The sequence below is a fragment of the Protopterus annectens genome, chromosome 2.part1, assembly GCF_019279795.1.
Source record: "Protopterus annectens isolate FY-2018-M chromosome 2.part1, PAN1.0, whole genome shotgun sequence".
NCBI classification, from domain to species: domain Eukaryota; kingdom Metazoa; phylum Chordata; order Ceratodontiformes; family Protopteridae; genus Protopterus; species Protopterus annectens.
In genome coordinates, this window is record NC_056729.1 from 1,550,323,584 (window position 1) to 1,550,343,939 (window position 20,356).

The window sequence follows — 20,356 nt, forward strand, 5'->3', positions numbered from 1 at the left end:
TCCCTTTGTACATTTTTCCAAGAATGTTAAATAGAATCGTGTGTAACTCATCTTCAGCCAGGTTCTCTACACCATCTTTGTAAATATAGTAGAATGTGTATCGAACAACTAGAATGCTTCATTGCATCACAGATTCAGACAGTGACTTTAATATTTACTATTACTATCCAAGCTTGCTATAAATAAATGAAAATTTTGTTCTAAACAGCATCAAGTACTCATATTAAGAACATGAATCTTGCTCTTCCAATTATATCATAGAATTAGAATTTGTCATGTAAACTGATGACAGATAAAATCTGAGAGCTGTAAAAGCATTATATGAGTTACTACACTGCTAACACTGCTAACATTATATGATCCATCAAAGACTAACAGAAGAAATTTTATATGCAATAGAAACATAATGAAGTTAAAAATTAAGACAGTCCAATAATGAGATAATAGCATCTAATTAGCAGTGTGAGACCATAATAAAGAACAAATTAAACACAATATATTAAGTTTTGCCATCACACCCCCAGAACCTGTGAAGGAGATTGTAGTTACGTGGCAAAGTAAAATCTGAAAATGTAATTATATCTTCAGACCTGTGCTACATAAAGAAAGATTGTGCTTACTAGTAATGGTATGGTTTTTAAAGCATGGGCCAGCAATGGGTCCTGCAAGTGATAACAATACATTTGTTGGGCTTAGGTAAAGCAGGTGATGCTTGCGTGATGCTTCCTATAGAAGGGAATCCATTATGCAGGCAAAATGCTTCAATAGGAAGAATTAATTATTCTGTTTTCAAAAGGAAAAAGAAAAGGAACTAAAGTCAACCGCAATCATATTTGAGGTTTTCAAGGAAAGATCAGGGTGCATACAGTTTATCTTTGAATACTGGGTGATTTTCTAATGTTTCTAAGTCAGGGTCATAGAGAGCTTAGCAGTTATCTTTGAGAAAGAAGCACTGAATGGTAAATGAGGGTGGAAATGCATTGAATTAATCAAGAGATGTATGTAGTCAACTGTTGTCTGTTAAAATGTAATTCATTTATGATAGACTTCATAAGAGCAAAAATCAGAAGCAACGGAATCATTTTTAAGAGCATTTTTTCATAAAGTGAGTGCATTTCATCAATATGTTAAGTCTACATAATCATGTCTAAATAATTAATAAGAACCTAGAAGTCAAGGTATGGTATGAGAGCAGCTTCCAAAAGGGAGTCAGTAGCAAAGATAATATCAGGAATAAGAGTTTGAATTTTCAAAGGGACTGATTGCAGTGTAAAGTTGTTTTTTTCAAATACTTCTAAGATTTTGTGTGTTCCAAGCAGTATAATTTTATTTCCATGCACTCACTGACTGCTTTGATAGGATTTGGATACCAAAAACCCTAAAACAGATTAAGTCTTTAATTGGACTATGAATGAATGAATGAATGAATGAATGAATGAATGAATGAATAAAAGAGTTCAAAGACTTAAATGAAATAGTGAAAGAGAGACAATAAGTAAAGGAAACTGAGTCAGAAAGGACTGTATGGGGAATTAAAGCGGATGTTATGCTCAGTATTACCTGAGTGAAATAGTACCAACCCTCTTTGTCAAATATCTTGAACTATTGGCATTTGATAGGACAAGATATTTTAAGTGAGGAGAAATGCAGGCCTAGTTGCCTGCGTTCCAACAGATATAGGTGGCAGAGCATATAAAGCCAGTAGTTAGTGGCAATTTTAATGAAAACTGCCTGCCAGGTAGGAGATCAGCCAGACCAACTCATTTAAAGTTAGGAGGCAGTGCATATAGAAGAAAATTATTTACTGGATTAGATATATATAGAGAGGGCTTAAAACAGAAAATGGAGAAGACATCTGAACTTAAAAGAAAACAGATGCCATCATAAAAAAGAGTATAGAAAAAAAGAAAGAAAGCAGAAAAGGACAATGAGCTGTTGACATCTGAGAAGTGTCCTATTGGTTTGCAGTTAAAAGCATTCTCTTGAGTCTCTTGCTCCTTTTTCTGTTTAAAACTTTAATTTAGTGTCTCATTGCTGTTTTCCTGCTGGGATAAACATTTCTATAGGGTTTTCTGCCTGAAATAGTGTAACTAGTAGCTATAGCATTGTTCCCCACCTTCTCTTCCTATTGCCCACCCCTACTGTAAATTTCATCTAGGACACTCCTTCCAGTCCAGTCTCATTAGCTCCCCCAAACTGTGGGCAGCAAAGCCAAAGGAGGTGGAGTTTCAATGTATATTAAAAACACACACACACACCTCCAGGCTGGTCAAACAGTGTGACACACAGGAGACACTCCAGGTGCAGTTAACCATTGATAAGACCCCTATTCAAATGATAGCTAGCTACATGCCCCCAAATTTGACTCAGGATGCCCACTCCACCTATCTGGACCTCTTTGACTCTATCAAGATTCAACCCTTTACCCTGAACCTGGGTGATTTTAACTACCCAACTATAGATTGAAAAAACTGCTCATGCCAGAACATGAATGCCCAGAGATTCCTTGATTTTATGAATGCAAATGCCTTGAAGCAGCTAGTCGATATCCCCACAAGAGGTGATAATATCTTGGACTTGGTATTAGCTAACATGAATAACCACTGCAGCACCCCTACAGTATCATCCTCCCTGGTAAGATCTGACAATAGAGAGGTCACTTTTTGAAGACAGCATCTCCCCTGATCCCCCTCTAGCTAGGGTCAAACAAAAAAACTTCTCCAGAGCTGATTGAAAGATGGTATAAGCAGCTTAACAGCCTCCTCTCCCTCTGTTGGAATTGGCACCAATGTCCAAATCTACACCAAATCTACACCAGATACTGTCTAAGGCTCTTGCCGCCCCTATAGTGCCTTTTTTAGGCAAGGTTCAAATGACAAATTCACCACCATAACAGGAATAAGCAAACAAAAACTGAGGGTAACGCTACTCAATGCTAGAAGTCTAAATCTTAAAAAGCACTCCCTCGAGGCACGCCTTAAAATGGAGAACATCAATATCTGTGCAGTGACTGATACCTGGTTCAAGGCTCCAGACAGCACCTCTGCATTGCCAGGCTATAACTCATACCACGCTTTTTGGCCATCTAACCTGGACCAGAACACCAAAGGTGGATGTGTGTCCATATTAATTAAGGATATCTACACCTCCAGGATAGTTGCTCAGCATAATGCACTCGAGGTTATCCAAGTGCAACTAACTCTGGGGCAATCCAAACTGTAGCTTGCTACAGATCCCCCACCATGCCCCAAGATTCCCACTCCTCTTTTCTTGATATACTGGAAAATATTAGGGTTCAGCCAAACACTCTAATAATGGGTGATTTCAACTACCCCACCATTAACTGGAAAAACTACTCATGTACCAACTCCTTCACTCAACGCTTTCTGAAATTCATAAATTCCAATGCCCTGGATCAACTTATCCACACCCCCACCAGGGGCAACAGTATCCTAGACCTAGTCATTACCACACCTGAAGTCAACTCCTCGTTGGTCAGACCCGACTATAAGCTAATCTCCCTAGATATCCACATCACGCCCCCACCCCCCATTAAGGAAACCATGGTAAATAATTTCTCCAAAGCCAACTTCATGCTTCTTAAGACAGAAGTGTCAAACTTCATGACACTCATGCAGATAGACAATACAATTATGTTTGCTGAATCCTACACAAATGTACTCTGTAAGCACTTACACAAGTGCATGTATCATACTATCCCAACCAGAACCAAGATGACTAGCCTCCAGAAAAAGTAAGCCAATCTGGTGGTCCCCTGCCATAAACAAACTCTACAACAGAAGGAAGAAACTGTTGCAAAAGAGAGTAAAACCTGATGAGTGGAGGAGCTCCCTGGTCAGCCTCAGTAAGAAGCTGAGATCCCTTATAAGATCCTTCAAAGCTAGCTTTGAAAACAAAATTGACACTGATTCTAGGGGCAACCACAAAGCATTCTATAGCTATGTCAAGAATCTCAATGGCAACACCCAGATCTGCTCTGAGTTACAGCACAATGGCACGAAAATTACAGAACCAACTAATATTGCCAACATCCTGGCAGATAGGTTCAGTGCTAACTTTACCCCCCCCCCCTTCTCACCCCCTAAAGAGCCCATAGCTATACAGGAAGAATGCAGAGTCTCTGTAATCACAACTACACAGGTAAAAGCTGCACTCTCAAAAGCCAAAAGCACAGCATCCATGGGATGGGACAACATCCCAGGCTGCATTTTTCATGAACTTCAGGACAAACTGGCTCCCCACCTAAGCACCATGTTCACTCATAGCCTCACGTCAGGCTTTGTGCCCACAGAATGGTGCACAGCAACAGTTATCCCACTCCACAAAGGGGGAGCCACCACTGATCCCAGGAACTATCTCCCTATTAGCCTGACGAGCCTGGTCTGTAAGGCCATGGAACGTATCATCATGGAACTCATAAACAAAGACATTGGTAACCTCCAAACTCTGGACCCCACCCAATTCAGGTTTGTGAAAGGCAGATCATGCCTCCTGAACCTGATCGACTTCTTTGAGGCAGTCACCAAAGCCGTTGATGATGGTAAGGTGGTTCACACAGCCTATCTTGACCTAGCCAAGGCTTTTGACACCATCCCCCATTCTGGAATTATAGTTAACTCACTAAACTAGGTATAAATCCCTATGTCACAAGATGGGTTGCTAATTGGCTCACTGACAGAACCCACACTGTAAAAGTTGCAGATGCTAAATCTGACTTCAAACCAGTGACAAGTGGAATACCACAGGGTTCAGTCCTCGGACCTCTCCTGTTTAGTATCTACTTCTCTAAAGTACAGGCTAACACAAAAGGCCTTTGGCTAATGAAATTCACAGATGACTGCAAACTTGGAGCCATAGTCGAGACCCCAAATGATGTGGACATCCTACAGAAGGGCCTCACTGAGACAGATGCCTGGTGTCAAAGCCATGGTCTCAAGCTCAATGCCAAAAAGTGCATTGTCATCCCCTGTGGTAAAAACTCTGTACTCATGAACTACCACATAGGCGGCAGTCTACTTAATACTGAATGTGTGATAAGAGACCTTGGGGCCCAGGTGGACAGTAGTCTCTCCTTTGATAATCACATCACCCAGTAGTCAGGAAATCCTTCTACATAATACACCTCATCACAAAAGGGTTCTCATCCAGAAAAAAGAGGTCATTGTCCCCCTCTACTCGACACTCATTAGACCCATTATAGAGTACAACGCCCCTTTGGAATGTACCTCACAAGACATCTGCAGCAGATGGAAAGGCCACAGAAGTACTTCACAAAGAGGATTACCAGCCTCAAACAGATGCCCTACACTGACCATCTCAAAAAACTCCAGCTTTACTTCGTAGCATATCGCCTACTCAGAGGTGATCTCTGCCGAACATATAAAGCTATGTCAAACCCAGAGCTGTTGGACATGCTACACCTAAAGAAATCCCAATCCCTCCAAGATACACACTCTAGGGACCTAAACTTTGTCACCACAATAAACAGGACATACTGGAGGGATAGATGCCTGTCCCAGAGACTTCCTGTACTCTGGAACAAGCTACCCAACTATGCCAAGCAAAGTTCCTCATTAGCACTCTTCAAAAAAAATCTTGATGAGTGGATGGGAAATAGGAATTACACCCCGGGGATCACTTCTGTGGCTCTGCTCGACAGGGGCACAGGAAAATAACTTTCTTGGGTGGCATAAGCCAGGGAACCTTGTTGGCTAGGCTTACTTAGGCCCTTTGGCTGATAGCCTAGTATCTATCTATGAACCTATGAGCCAAAGTACTATACAAGCACTTATATAGATGCATGGAATCAGGAAAACCTGACAGGACAAATCATCCTCCACAAGGAAGAGTAAACCTGTCTGGTGGACATCTTCAATAAATAAACTATAAAACAACAGGAAAAAAAATCCTGTCCAGGACGAAGAAGGAGCAGGTGACCAACTAAAGGCAATCTCTCATTAGCCTGAACAAGCAAATCAGAGTACTAATGAAGTCCTCAAAAGCCAACTTTGAGCCCAAAATGGCCACATCTACTAGATACAATCATAAGGCTTTCTTCACATATGTCCGCAATCTCAAAGGAAGCACCCAGATCTGTTCAGAACTTGTGGTCAAGGACACCACATACACAAATTCTGTAGATATAATCAGTCTACTGGCTGACAGAGTCAGTGAGTACTTCACCCGTCTGTCCACCCATCAGTAAATCAGGACATCCCCAGTACCTGACCCCCTTCCTTTATCTCTAGGGAACAGGTCATCACTGCCTCTCAAAAGCAAAAAATACAGCTTCTATGGGACCCGATAATATCCCAGGCTGCATCCTACATGAACACAGGTGTGAACTTGCAGCACCATTAGGCACCCTATTCAACCAAAGCCTGAGTACCGGCTTTGTCCCAGCCAAGTGGAGGGAAGCCACTCTCATCCCTTTACACAAAGGTGGAACATCCACTGATCCAGGAAATTATAGACCCATTGGCCTAACAAGCCTGATCTGCAAGGGCATGGAATGGATTATCATGGACCTCATTAACAGGGACATTGGCAACCTCAAAACACTCGACCCCACACAGTTTAGCTTTGTCAAGGGGAGGTCATGTCTGTTAAATCTTTTTGACTTCTTTGAGACAGTCACCAAAGCCATGGACATGGGGAAGATGGTACACACTGCCTACCTTGACCTGACCAAGGCCTTCGACACTATTTCCCACTCATGCATAGTAGACAAACTCTCTTAACTAGGTATCAATCCATATGTTATCAGATGGGTAGCAAACTGGCTCACTGATAGAACCCAACTAATCAAAATAGATGAAACCACTTCAAGCAGTAGACCCATAATGAGCAGAATACCCCAGGGATCGTTCTTGGGGCCTCAGTTTTTTGGGATATACTCCTCTGAGCAGGCCAAAACCAGTGGGCTATGGTGACCAAGTGTGCAGATGACTGCAAGCTGGATGCAGTCATCAATTCCCCAAGTTATGTGGACATCCTCCAAGAGGGTCTCACCCAAACAAATGACTGTTGCCAGAAACATGTCTTAAAGCTGAATGAAAAAAAAATGCATCATCTTCCCCTTTGGGGAGAGTAATGTTCCCCACATATTATCACATTAATACCAACATCCTAAGTATGCAATCAGTCATGAAGGATTTGGGCACCCAGGTTGATAGCAACCTGACTTTTGACCACCATGTTGCTTCTGTTGTAAGGAAAGTTTTATATATAGCACACCTCATAAGTAAGGGTATCTCGTCTAGGGACAAGGAGGTCATAGCATCCCTGTATTCTTCCCTTCTAGGGCCAATTATTAAGTACAACATCCCCTTCAGCATGTAGCTCACAAAACACATGCAGCAGCTGGAGAGACCACAGAGGTTCCTCACCAGAAGAATGCAGGGCCTCAAACATTTACCCTACACAGATAGGCAAAAAGCCCTGTCCCTCTACTCAGTTTCATACAGACTCCTCAGAGGTGACCTCTGTTTGGCATACAAAGCAATCTCAGACCCCTCCTTTGATGAGACTGCTGCATATCCACAAGTCAGGCTCCACTCGAGTAACCCGCACGTGTGACATCAACCTCATCTGTGACATCAATAGGACTTGTTGGTGGGACAGATTTGTCTCCCAGAGACCCTCCATATGTGGAATAGACTCCCTCTCCACTTCAAGCAGACTACCTCATTAACCCTTTTCAAGCACAACCTGGATAACTGGATGGAAAACAGAAAATACACCCTTGGGATTTCACCTGTGTCCCTGCTGGACAGGATCTTTGGATGCTGACTTGTCTAAACATGGGCTAAACTGTTGGCTAGGCTTATAAAGGCCTTGGGGCCAATAGCCCAGTAACTTCGTCTGATCCTATGATCCTATGAAAGAAAGGAAAGGAAATAAATATCATGCAGCTTTCCATATAAAGTTCAACATTTCAGAAGGCGTACTTTTGGTAGGTATTTCAGATGCATTGTACATCTAGGTTCTTAAAACTTAAATAAGTAAAAGAAAATGTTAACACCACTGTAAGAGAAAATATAACAAGAAAATGATTAGATGAAAAAGAAGGCTAATTACGTAGATAATAGCTGATACATATTAATTAATACAGGTTATTAGAAATTCAGTTTAATAAAAGACCCTGGGGTACCAACCTAAAAAGTGAGTGACAGTCTGACTAGGCATTTAAAGTATAAAAAGTATGGCTTAAGTAATATACTTCAAATATAAAGAAGTCAATTATTAATCTTAATACAGGTGCTGTTCAAGTTTCTGTTGAAGGATTTTGGATAAAAGACCTTATTGTAGCATCAGAACAATGGAGGACACAAGTCAGTTGCAGTAATGAAGTAACAGAAGCCCTCTGTAAGATAAATGCAGCAGTGAAATGTAGATAGTTCATTCAGATATAAGGAAAGCATAACCCTAACAGGTTGGAAACAGGCAGATGCTGAGCTTAGTTATAAGAAAAAAAAACAATGAAAGGGGAAGTGGCAGAGAGCAAATGGGTGTTGTAGGCCCCTCCCCTAACTCCAAGAGAATATTATCACTAGTGTAGAGCTAGCTAGAAAGTGTCAAGATAAATGCAATCCATACACAAATATAGTAACACCCCAAAGCTAGTCATAACAAACAGACAGGAAATCTGATTTTAACAAGAGAATAAATCAACATCAGTGACAATGAAAAGTGCCTGTATGAAACTAGGAATTATAACAATTTAGGTTTATAGGCTATCATTAGGAACTCTCAACTGCAAGTGAAATGCTCCAACCGGAAATTTCAGACACCTGACTTGGCAGACTTTATAATATATAAAAACTATTTATTAAAAGCAAATAGTTCTACACTTTCCTATACAAAATGTACAATTCCTTCAAGCAAAAAAAAAAAAATAGAACTGCTTTCATTTGGTTTATCATCTCCACAAATCAACTAGCATTATCTACTATTATACAAAATCAGAAATCACATACTCTAGCTTATTCAATGAGAGCACACAGTGCCTATGATAGAAAAGCAGAGCTTTCTAGTAATACTAAAAAAGCACACAGAGATAGTGGCAAAGACACTATCTGCAGTTTTTAAGTGTTTTTTGAGTTAGCTAGATTATACAAAAGCCTGGACAGAAAAATAACCTGTTTACTGTTGCAGAGTTATCATAATCATATTTATATAATGTTTCTACTTTTAATGTCTTTTATTAAGCAGCATGAATAGCCATAAATAACCACTAAGGCAATTGAAGAAAAAAGTACGCAGTTTTTCAGTCTTAAGGTAAAATATATCAAAACTGAATAGTCAGTAAAATAGAAAAAAATATTGCAATATGTTCTTATTCCATAAAACTGAAAAGGCAGAAAGCAAATAATATATAGTGGGACATGAAATACTAGATGCGTAACCAGCATATTAATTGCATATCTATGTTTCAAGAGGAAGCATAACAGCTGTAATAAGTTGAACAGCGCATCATATATTGGGCAGTTTGACTGACACCAGGAGAAAGGTCTAATCAGACAATCTTTACTCTAGTGTATTATTTATGGCTATTCATGCTGCCCTTCTGAGGCCTTCACTGATTTCCTCTCTGGTTTCTTTGCATTCCACCTGGTTTACACCCCTTGTGCTATCTCCCTCCCCCAATACAAAGTCTATATTAGAATCCTGCTGAGCATGGAGCCATCTTTAAATTTCTAGTCTCTCACCACGACACAAGTGCTCTTCAGCAATTACATTCTGCTTGTCGGTAAGCTATTAGACCTCAGGAATTTGTTTAAAGTGTTCAGATTTGTAAAGTAATACTTACTTTTCTCTATTGTCTTGGTTGGCTCTGCCCCGCTCCATTCGCCTTCTCTAAAGCTCGGGCTCTTTCCACTCCCCTGCCCTGCCCTCTATTCCCTCCCACCCCTACTACCTCTACATTTATAGTAATCACAGCCACATCCACAGCTCTCCCTCGCATCACCTCCACCAATCACAGCTCCTCAAGTCATATCACATTATACTACACCAACTTGCTCCACACAAAATACTCCTAATCACTCTCATTCCCACTAGGCATTTTTTACATCACCCACACTACTTCCTCATCCACATATCGTGCAACCCTATAATTCCTATTCAGATCCCCCACCTAGAAACAACTTAAACTTTATAACCATGACTATCACACAACTAAGTCTAGTCTGTCTTCTCATAATTCTTTACAACACCACAAGTTATCACTCTAGCAATATCCCTAAACTTAGTAGCACAACACTACATTATGCACTCTCGTATACAGACACTACACATTATAATAATATCTGCCCACAGTTATTCAAGAACTACATAACGGACCAATTCAGAACTAAACACATATCCTCTCATTCCTACTCCAAAAAAACACAATACTTTCTCACACTCCTCACCAAACTCCAACATCTGTATAACCATTTTAACTCCAAGCTCACCATAAGTGGGGATATCCACCCTAACCCAGGCCCAAATCCATCCTGTCTAACATAAACTGCTCCAACACAAATGTCAGAACATAACACCCCCATTTTCTTCATCCCTGGGCAAATCAACAGCAGCAGCAAAACCAACCATCTTTTAATGCTAAATATTAATATTAGAAGTATCAAAAATAAAATACCTGAACTCCGGGCCACAATAGCACACTACTCCCCAGACATAGTTGCTTTAACAGAAACCTGGCTAAATAAAAACATAGCTAACTCAGAAGTTCTCCCTACTGGCTACAATATCATTAGACAAGACAAACCACTTCTTAAAGGGGGTGGAACTGCCTTACTGTACAAGTCCAACTTAACTGTCCATCAATTACCAAACTCCTACCCCTCCCCCAATAATTGGGACATACTTATCTCACAACTTCAACTTCACCTTAAAAAGGTCATCACCACAATTGTGATCTATATTCCACCTGGTAATACACCTGCTAGCCTTGAAGACTTCTTATCCTGGTGTTCTTCCACATACTCACAAGAAACCCTTATTCTGAGGGACTTCAACCTAGATTGGTTCACCTGTATATCAGAACCACCAAGTAATCTAATAAATCTCCATGGCTACCAGCAACTAGTCCAAATTCCAACTAGATGTGATAAAAAATCTAAAAGGCAATCCATCCTTGACAGGGTCCTAGCTAACAACCCCACATTGTACCCTCACACAGGCAGTCTCCCAGACACCTTAAGTGACCACAACATAATATGCTTTATACGTAGTAGAACAAGCATATGCAAAACCACTAACTATATATCCACTAGAAACACAAAAACATTCTCTCCTGAGGTCCTCAACACTTTACTCTGTAACTGTGACTGGAACCCCCTAAAAACCCTCCCACTTGACAAGGCTATAGCATATTTCAACAAAACATTTCTACAACACCTAGACACTGTCGCTCCATTGTGCAATATCAAGGTTAGAACCTCTACAAACCCCTGTCTCAGTAAAAAAAACAAACAAATCCTCAAGTCCAGAGACACTGCCTGGCTTTACTGTCAAATAAACAAAGAAACACAAAGCCTAAGTACCAAAACTGCGCAACCGTGCAAAAAAATGCATTAGGCTGGACTAAAAATCCTACTACACAACATTACAAACTAAATACCAACACAACCCGCAAAAGTTTTGAAAAAATGTAAACCAGCTACTAAAATCCACCCAAAAGGCTACCCCCAAACCAGCCACCTCTGACACTAAAGTTCCCATCGAAACACAATTCAACTCCCACTTTGTGAACTCAATTCTATCGTTAGTATCACAGGATAGTTCCTTACTCACTACCACCTCCCAACACAAATAACACTAATACAAGCTTTACCCTCAAAACAGTTTCCACCACTTCAATCAAAAGCATGCTCTCCAAACTAAAAACCTCATCAACAGCAGCCAACCTACTCCCCAGCTATTTCTTAAAACTCACAGCAGATGCTATTGCTATCCCAGTCTCCACTCTCATAAACAGATCAATTGTTGAAAACTATGTGCCCAAACTCTGGAAAATATCCTATGTTACACCCATACATAAAGGCGGGACCTTCACTGAACTTAATAACTACAGACCCATTGCTTTACTCTCACGCCAAAATCCTAGAAAAATGCAACCATACCCAGATGCTACACTATCTCCCAGACAGCAACATCCTGTCACCTACTCAGCATGGTTTCAGACCTGCCCATAGTACCACTACAGCCCTCCTCTGCTTCACAGACACAGTAAACCATCTTAAAAATGAAGGCCTACAAGTGTCAACTCTTTTTTTGGATATGACTAAAGCATTTGACACAGTCTCACACCAAATCCTGCTAAACAAACTAAACCAATATCATCTATCAAATTCCACTCTTACCCAGTTCCAAAGCTACTTAACTGACAGGTACCAAGCTGTGAAATGGGAAAATTCTCTCTCTCCTCAGCTGCCCATAACTATAGGAGTCCCACAGGGTTCTATCTTAGGACCACTACTATTCACAGTCTTCACAAATGACCTCCATACCTCCACACAGCATGCATGTATAATTCAGTATGCAGATGACACTACCTTAATCTGTGCTGCACAAAACATTCCCAACCTCCTGCAAACAACTCATCTAGCATTCTCTGACATTGAAAACGACCTTACCAAAGCCCAACTTATCCTCAAACCAAAGAAAACTCAGCTTATGATTATAACCAGTTCTAACAAAAACACTAACAGTTAATTCACTATCTACTCCACAAATGCTACTCCAATTGCTCCAGTGGCACAGGCTAAGCTATTGGGAATAACTATAGACTCCCACCTAAAACTTGATAGTCATCTCAACTTAACTATTAAAAAGGTATGTGCCAAACTGGGCTCACTCTACCGTATCAAACCATTTCTTGCCAACAACACAACATCAGCCATTGCTCGCTCCCAACTTCTATCCACCCTACTCTATGCATCTCCCATTCTGACTAATCTCAATAAAACTGAACTAAGCACAATGGAAGCCTGCTATAACAGAATTGCCCGCTTTGCTGCAAATTGCTCATATAGAACTCATCACTATACTGCTTTGAGACAGCTCCACTGGCTTGAACTGCCCAACCTCCTAACCTATAATCAGCTCTGCCTCTGTCATTCTATCTATTACCTCCCCAATAAGTGTCCTGCCCTCAGAAACCTATTACAACATCACTCCGCCAAAAGGCCTCTTAGATCATCAAGCAAACTACTACTAGAAGTCACCAACAGCTACAATAGCTTTGGAGATGCACTATATAGTAGTTCAGTGGCTAAAAAATGGAACTCTGTCCCTACTAGCATTCAAAACACATCATCCAAAGCCTCCTTTAAAGACCTCATCAGGCAACATCTCAAGCAAAGTTGGCAGTGCCATGATTGCTCCCCAGGCTAGTGAAAGTGGATAACATATACATACTAAATCTAGAGCACTTGATAATAGTTTTCAATCTTACTCACAAACACTGGCTAATCGACAATGTATGTACTGTACCTGTGTACTATGTATGTATTCTACCTATGTTCCAAATTTCAGCTATACACCACAAATCTATTAATTACCTTTATTTTTAAAATTAATATTTTTTGTTCTCTCCACTGTAACTGTTTATGTGCCACATACCACTGTAAAAACATGCCTCTTGTAATTTGTGTGTATACTGATCATGTCTAAATAATTAAATGTGTCTGTAATTTTTCTTTGTGGAGCTTTTCTTCCCGGGCCTCTGCTGAAAAAGGGACTTTTCGGCTCAGTCAGACACCCCCGGTTAACAAATGTAAAATAAAATAAAATAAATAAATAAATTAAATTAAAGTATAATGCTCAAATTGTTGGTGACTAACATATTTGATGCAGAATATTAGTCTGGCTGATCATTTTACTAATAGCTAGCTATTTATAGTAAACTAGTTCTTACTAGCTAGTGGCTCCTACTCAGTGTACCATTACCTTGAAAATGCTACAGTAGTAGCAGCGATTTCTATTGCCTGTCCTAATGCAGCCACCCCTTGAGGGGAAAACCTGTAGGTAGGAGGCCAATCACTCATGGTATTGCCCATGTAAAGCTTGTGCATCCACCCAATCCATAATATTTAGCTGCTAGTCATAAATAATCATCTGTCACAATAGATTAGCAACACAAAGGCATCACAGACGTGTACTGAATGCATTAATTGTGCAGGTAGAAGTTTCAATGTTTCAATGTTTTTAAGATATAAGCTAACAGACATGATAAGCCTTCTATAAAATTGCTACCTCTCAATAATGGATCACATCCCCTGATTCCTAAACAACTGTCAAGTTTTTCCTTAATGGATATCAAATAATCTACTTAAAGATTTTTGAGTAGAAGAGGATTCCACATCCTCCCCTTTGTTCTGTTGACAACACATGGGACAGACACAATTTTTCCATTATTCTGTATCTCAACTAAATAATTTTAATTTCAATACCAACATCTGCTGCGTATATGTTATCATGAACACACATAAAATAAAACGGTGTCTGCTTTTATTAGTCTGTAATTTAGTGAAAACAGTGAGTGTTTCCAGCCTTTTATTATTTTTTTAATCCAACCCTCAAACCTGTTTAATGTGCCTTGTGAGGAACATTTGTACTCATTTTAATATATTAAACTGATTACATTTGTAGGGACAAACAGCAGCACAGAATTCAATATGGAGACTAACTACTTTTATACACAGTGAGAGTAACATTTGTTCATCCCAGTTTGTAAGAGTTCTTAAAATATCTCTTATGGCCATATAACATTACCTAATAGTGGGCCTTACATTACAGATTTGTATGATAATCTTTTATCAAAAACCAACTCAAAAAGTCCAGTGTTTCTGACATCTTCCAGAATATTGCAATTCAGTGCATAAGAGTAATGAAGATTAATCTTACCAAAATGGACCACCTTTGATTTCTCAACATTATATTCCATACATCTACTTTTTGCCCATATCTCCAAACTGCCAGGCAATGTTTGAAGATTAGACTGACTGTCTACATTAGAAACTATTTTTCTTACTTTCATACCACCAGCAAATTTACTGCACCAGATTTTGTTACTCATTGGAAAGTCTGACATAAAGACAGTAAACAATTTAGGTCCTAACACCAAACCCCCTTTTATTTTTTACTTCTGAGAAAACATTGCATATTTTAACTCTATGTTATCTGCCTAAGGGATAACTAAAACAAATACATTAAAAATGCTTTTGTAGAAACAGCTGTGCAAAAAGCAGGTTATTCAACAAATGAATCAAGAACAATGCATTTTAATTGCTTTCATTCTTTACTTATAAGAACTTCCTCATTAACGTCCATTTAAAAATCAAAATAGTTTAAAAACATACAAGGAAATGACATCAATGACATCACTTTCCAAATCAACAAATAGAGCCCATCCATTAACAAGATAAAAAATAGGGTTTATATTAGATCCGCAAAAACTCTTTTCAGCGAACATCTCTTTGCCAAACACTAATTGCTGATATCTGACTCCATCAAATGGCTGTTTCAGTGATTTTTTTCCTAGGGGAAACAATGCTTGGCCAGCATAAAACTTCACAAAATTTAAAGCCCTCCAAAGTGGGAGGGCTTCACCCCCACATCTCCCCCCAACTAAATATACCAACTCCAAGGTCACACTACAATGGGGAAAAGGGCAAATTCACGATAATGACCAAGCAGTTTTTCCCTAGGAAAAAATCACTGAAACAGCCATTCGATGGTGTCAGATTTTGACACTTAGCATTCTGCAAGCAGGCATTTGCTGAAAAGGGTTTTCGCAGATCTAATACAGACCCAAAAAGTACAATATCAAGTTACAAAACACTTAAAAATATACTAATAAGAATAAAATATATGAACAACACAATACAATTCTATGTTTGAGTAAATTCACCAAAATTGTATCATTTAACTCAGGCATTGTGTTGGCATTCAGAAAACCTGCCATTTCAGCTCCAAAAACCCAAGATAATCATTAAACTGATCAGCAGCTGGAGCTGATCTACTTTTTCTATGACAAGGAACATAAATTTATGAAAATCAGAAGTAAATCCAACCAGTCAGCCATGACAGTTGCTGTATAAAATCATGGATTTTATTCAAAAAAAGAAAAGAAAACTATAAAAGCAAAGCTAAAACACAGATAAGTGCTTTCACGCCTTTCTAGACAGGCACTTCATCAGATCTAAAAACTGTTACAAACAAACCATCTTTTAAACACAGTTACCTCACCAAGTCATGTGATCTAAGATTTGGTCTTAAAGAGACAGTTCCATTAAGTCCCTTCCTACCATCTGCATGTAATTCTAGAATCCACTTCATCTCTTTACATTCTGTTTTAGTCCTTAGATCAGCTTTTCTGTTGTTAGGTGCAAGTAATTCCAAAACTAAAAACTTAAAAGTATGACTGGTGTCATTCTCGAGAACATTTATAGCTGTACCTTCCCCTTGGAACCAAGACATAATCCAAATGTTTAAAATTAAAACTACTTACAGAATAAATACATCTACATTGTTTACACTGATGACATGGAAAGGTACCTAATTTATTAATGTTAACACAATAATTAGAAGTTTGTGTATGTTCAAGTAAAAATCTTTAGATTTTTTTCATCCTTTTGAATACAAACTGTGGTCTCTGCATAATATTTTTGTTAAATCTTCATTCCCTAACACTATCTTCCAGTTATCCTGAATAATCCTTCATACATCAAAGCCATCCATACTTATGGAAACTGGAAATGCAAAACTTTTGTCAGAGTCATTACTTTGAACTTTAGGAGAAAACTGAAAAAAGAATGGGGGGACTGGTTATCCCTCTTACTAATAACTTCTTTATCAATAACATTTAGTTTATCCTCAGGTAACCTCTTGCTTTAAACAAATCAATCGACTCTGTGACTTCACTGCCAAAGTTAGTATCATCACTAATAAGACAATTGAGCCTTACAACCTGTACTCTAAAAATATTAACTGTCATGAAAGTTGGACGGTAACTACTGCAATGCGGAGAATTGTTTGTGAAAGTTTCCTTCCTCTAAATATTACTTTCAAATTTATTATTTTGTAAATAAAGAATTATTTGCATATCCAAGAAATTAATGGTTTCCCCGACACCACTAATCTCCAGCTTAAGCCACTCAATCTTCTTCTTCTTCTTCTTCTTTCAGCTTTTTCCCAGTTAGGGGTCGCCACAGCGGATCACCTTGTCCGCACATTGAATAGCAGTGGAGTTTTACGGTGTCAAGTTGAGCTTAAGCCACTCAATACTATGATTTATTTCATTAAGAAATTCCTGAAATAATTCTGCACTTTCTGTCCAGATAAAAACAAAACATCTATTTATATTTTGATAGAAAGATACATGCATGAACAATGGGAAATTAACTAGAAATTCCCTTTCCCACCAGCACATGACTAAATTGGCAAAAACTGGGAACACTTTTGCCCTGATCTCAATGCCTGCAATTTGCTAGTAGATACCGTGTTCAATGTGAAAGAAATTGTTAAAACTAATTCCAACAATAAACAAATAGTACTGATGGCACACATATCTTTCTTACAATATTTACTTAGGTACAATCTAACTAACTTGACTCCTTCTTCTTGCTCAATAGCTGTATATACAGAGTTAAAATCTGAGGTCCCTACCTGTCACTCTCTTCCAGTAAACTTGTATTTTTTAAGTTGGTCCAAAAATAATCAAGAATCTTTAAGGAAAAATACACTTTCCTAAACTAATGGATTGACAATTGACTTCTCTCTCTATTGATGCTGATTACATCTGTACCAACTTGTTTAACCAACTTGTAACTTAACTAACTTGGAGCTTTTCTCCCTGGGCCTCTGCTGAAAATGGACCTGTGTCCAGTCGGACTCTCCCGATTAACAAATGTAACATAAAATAAAATAAAATAAAAAAATAAAAAAAGAGGCAGTTGTAACTGTTTTACTTTTGAGAGCAGAAGTTATAGATCTGAATGGGGGTTTATTAACATCCGTATGAATTTTTGTTATGCCAAAAATCATACCAGGTTGGGGCTGTCCAATAGACAAAAATTCAAATAAATCAACATTAATATAACCTTGCTATAACAAGTTCAAAAAAGCACTATCTGAAATTATGCTGTACATCATCTTGAATACCTTCTTATAGCTCTTTGTATCAGAAAGCAATTCAATCATAGCTTTTTATAATCTGATGTTAGCATAACAACTAATCCATTACCTTATCTGCTTTCATATATCTCAAATGCAAATACCCAACTAGTTTTCTAAGAGCTGCCTGTTCATTGCTATTAAAATTAAAAAACGGCTTAATTACATCAAATTTACTTTTGTTTCTAAACATGTCATACTATTCAGATTTGTACATCCTAGAAAAAACATTTAAAGCATTAATTAAAGGTGGATTGAAAGTGCTACATTTTTTAAAAAAAATACCTTCTCAGAGTCAATAGGCATATTGTTAAAAATAAATTTTAAATTAAGCTTCCTTACAAATAATTTAAACTCCAAAATAATGTCTGTTACTGATGTCCTCTTTGTAGGAATAAACATAAATCCTTTGGAAAGGACTCCAAGTTCATCTTCACGAAAAAATGTATTACTAAGATTGAAGACATGCCATTCAGAAACAATCATCCCCTTCCTTGTCCTATTTTCCTCCCTCAAAAAGCTCTGTCTCTCCTCATTACTGACAAACTGTTCATTGTGGACCCCCTGTGGAAAAAGGGATAGCAGTAGGAACTTTGTCTGTGATGGCTGAAGCAAAAGAGCTGGACAAAAAACTCACTGATTGGCCCACTACTAGCCAATCCAGCTGCATTATGCACTATTAGTGAAAAGGTTAGTGCTTCACCCTGTTCATTGGACTCAAAGGTGTCCACTTGACCCATTCACTGGTTGCCAACTACTGTAATTGGTAAAGAAATGTAAATGCTTGTTTGTTGTTGTATGCCAAGGTATCTCTCTCAAGTTTTTTCTTCATCCTATTGATTGTCATAGCCACATGTCATTGTAATTTGGCATTAATTCCATCATACAACTGTTGAAACAAATGATGGTTATCAGTAACCTACTTATCACAGATTTTGATCTCTTCCTGAACAGCTACATTTTATTGATGTTAGATTTAACTAGCAGTTGGAGCACCTGAAGACCCACTTTGTTATATACTTAACACATTTCACTATACAGTTTATCTTTGTAATGTATACCATTGAGAAATTAATAAACTCTCAGCCCAAGTGGTATAATTTGCATCTCAATACATTTGGTTAAATAGAAACTCTCAAGCTCTAGAGATTTAAATCAAAGCAGTGTTTTTTCCAGATCAAAAATATATGTTTTACAGTCTAGCAACCTGGGATTTGGAAGGGAAGGCTCTGAACTCACACGGGTATTAGAAAAGTTAGAAAATGGATTTTGTCCATCACTCACCAATAGATGACTGACATAGTTCCTCTGTAATCCAAAAATAATCATCAGAAATAACTGTTCCCTCATTTGAGGTTTCCAAGCCCTCAGATATTTCACTGGAAACCCAGGATGCTCTTATACAATCTTTTGCTCTATGAATAATTCCTTGCACTTTACCTACTACCTCCTCTAAAGCCTGGGTCAAAACTGCGCATCATCCGGTATATGATGAACACTCAGGTCCAAGTTAGGATCATTGTCCAAAACCAATTCAATAATTGTCAGAAAATTTATACAGTTTAACAAACCACCAGAACCAGTTCCGTTACACCAAATTGCTGATCCAGCCATAAAAATATTTTGCTTAAACCACCTAATAAGATTTCACAAAAACTAAGGGATAACCAAAACAAATACACCAAAAACCCTTTTGTAAAAACAGCTGTGCAACAAGTAGGTTATTCGACAAATAAATCAAGAAATCAGTATATTTTAAGAGCTTTCGTTTTTTACTCATAACAACTTCTTTAGAAACATCAATTTAAAAATACAAGTATCTTAAATAAATACATACAATGAAATTACATAATTTTTCAAATCAATGAATAGAGTTTATTCATTAATTAAATAAAAAATATAACATCAAGTTGCAAAACTCTTAAGAACACACTGATAAGAATAAAATGTATAAATGACACTATAAAATTCTATATCTGAGTAAACTTTTCACCAAAATTGTATCATTTAACCCAGGCATTGTAGGCATGAAGAAACACCTACCGTTTCAGAAACAAAAACTGCTCAAGATAATCATTAAACTGATGAACAAACTGGAGCCAATTTATTTTTTCTACAATAAGGAACATAAATGTACGAAAATCTTCGCAAC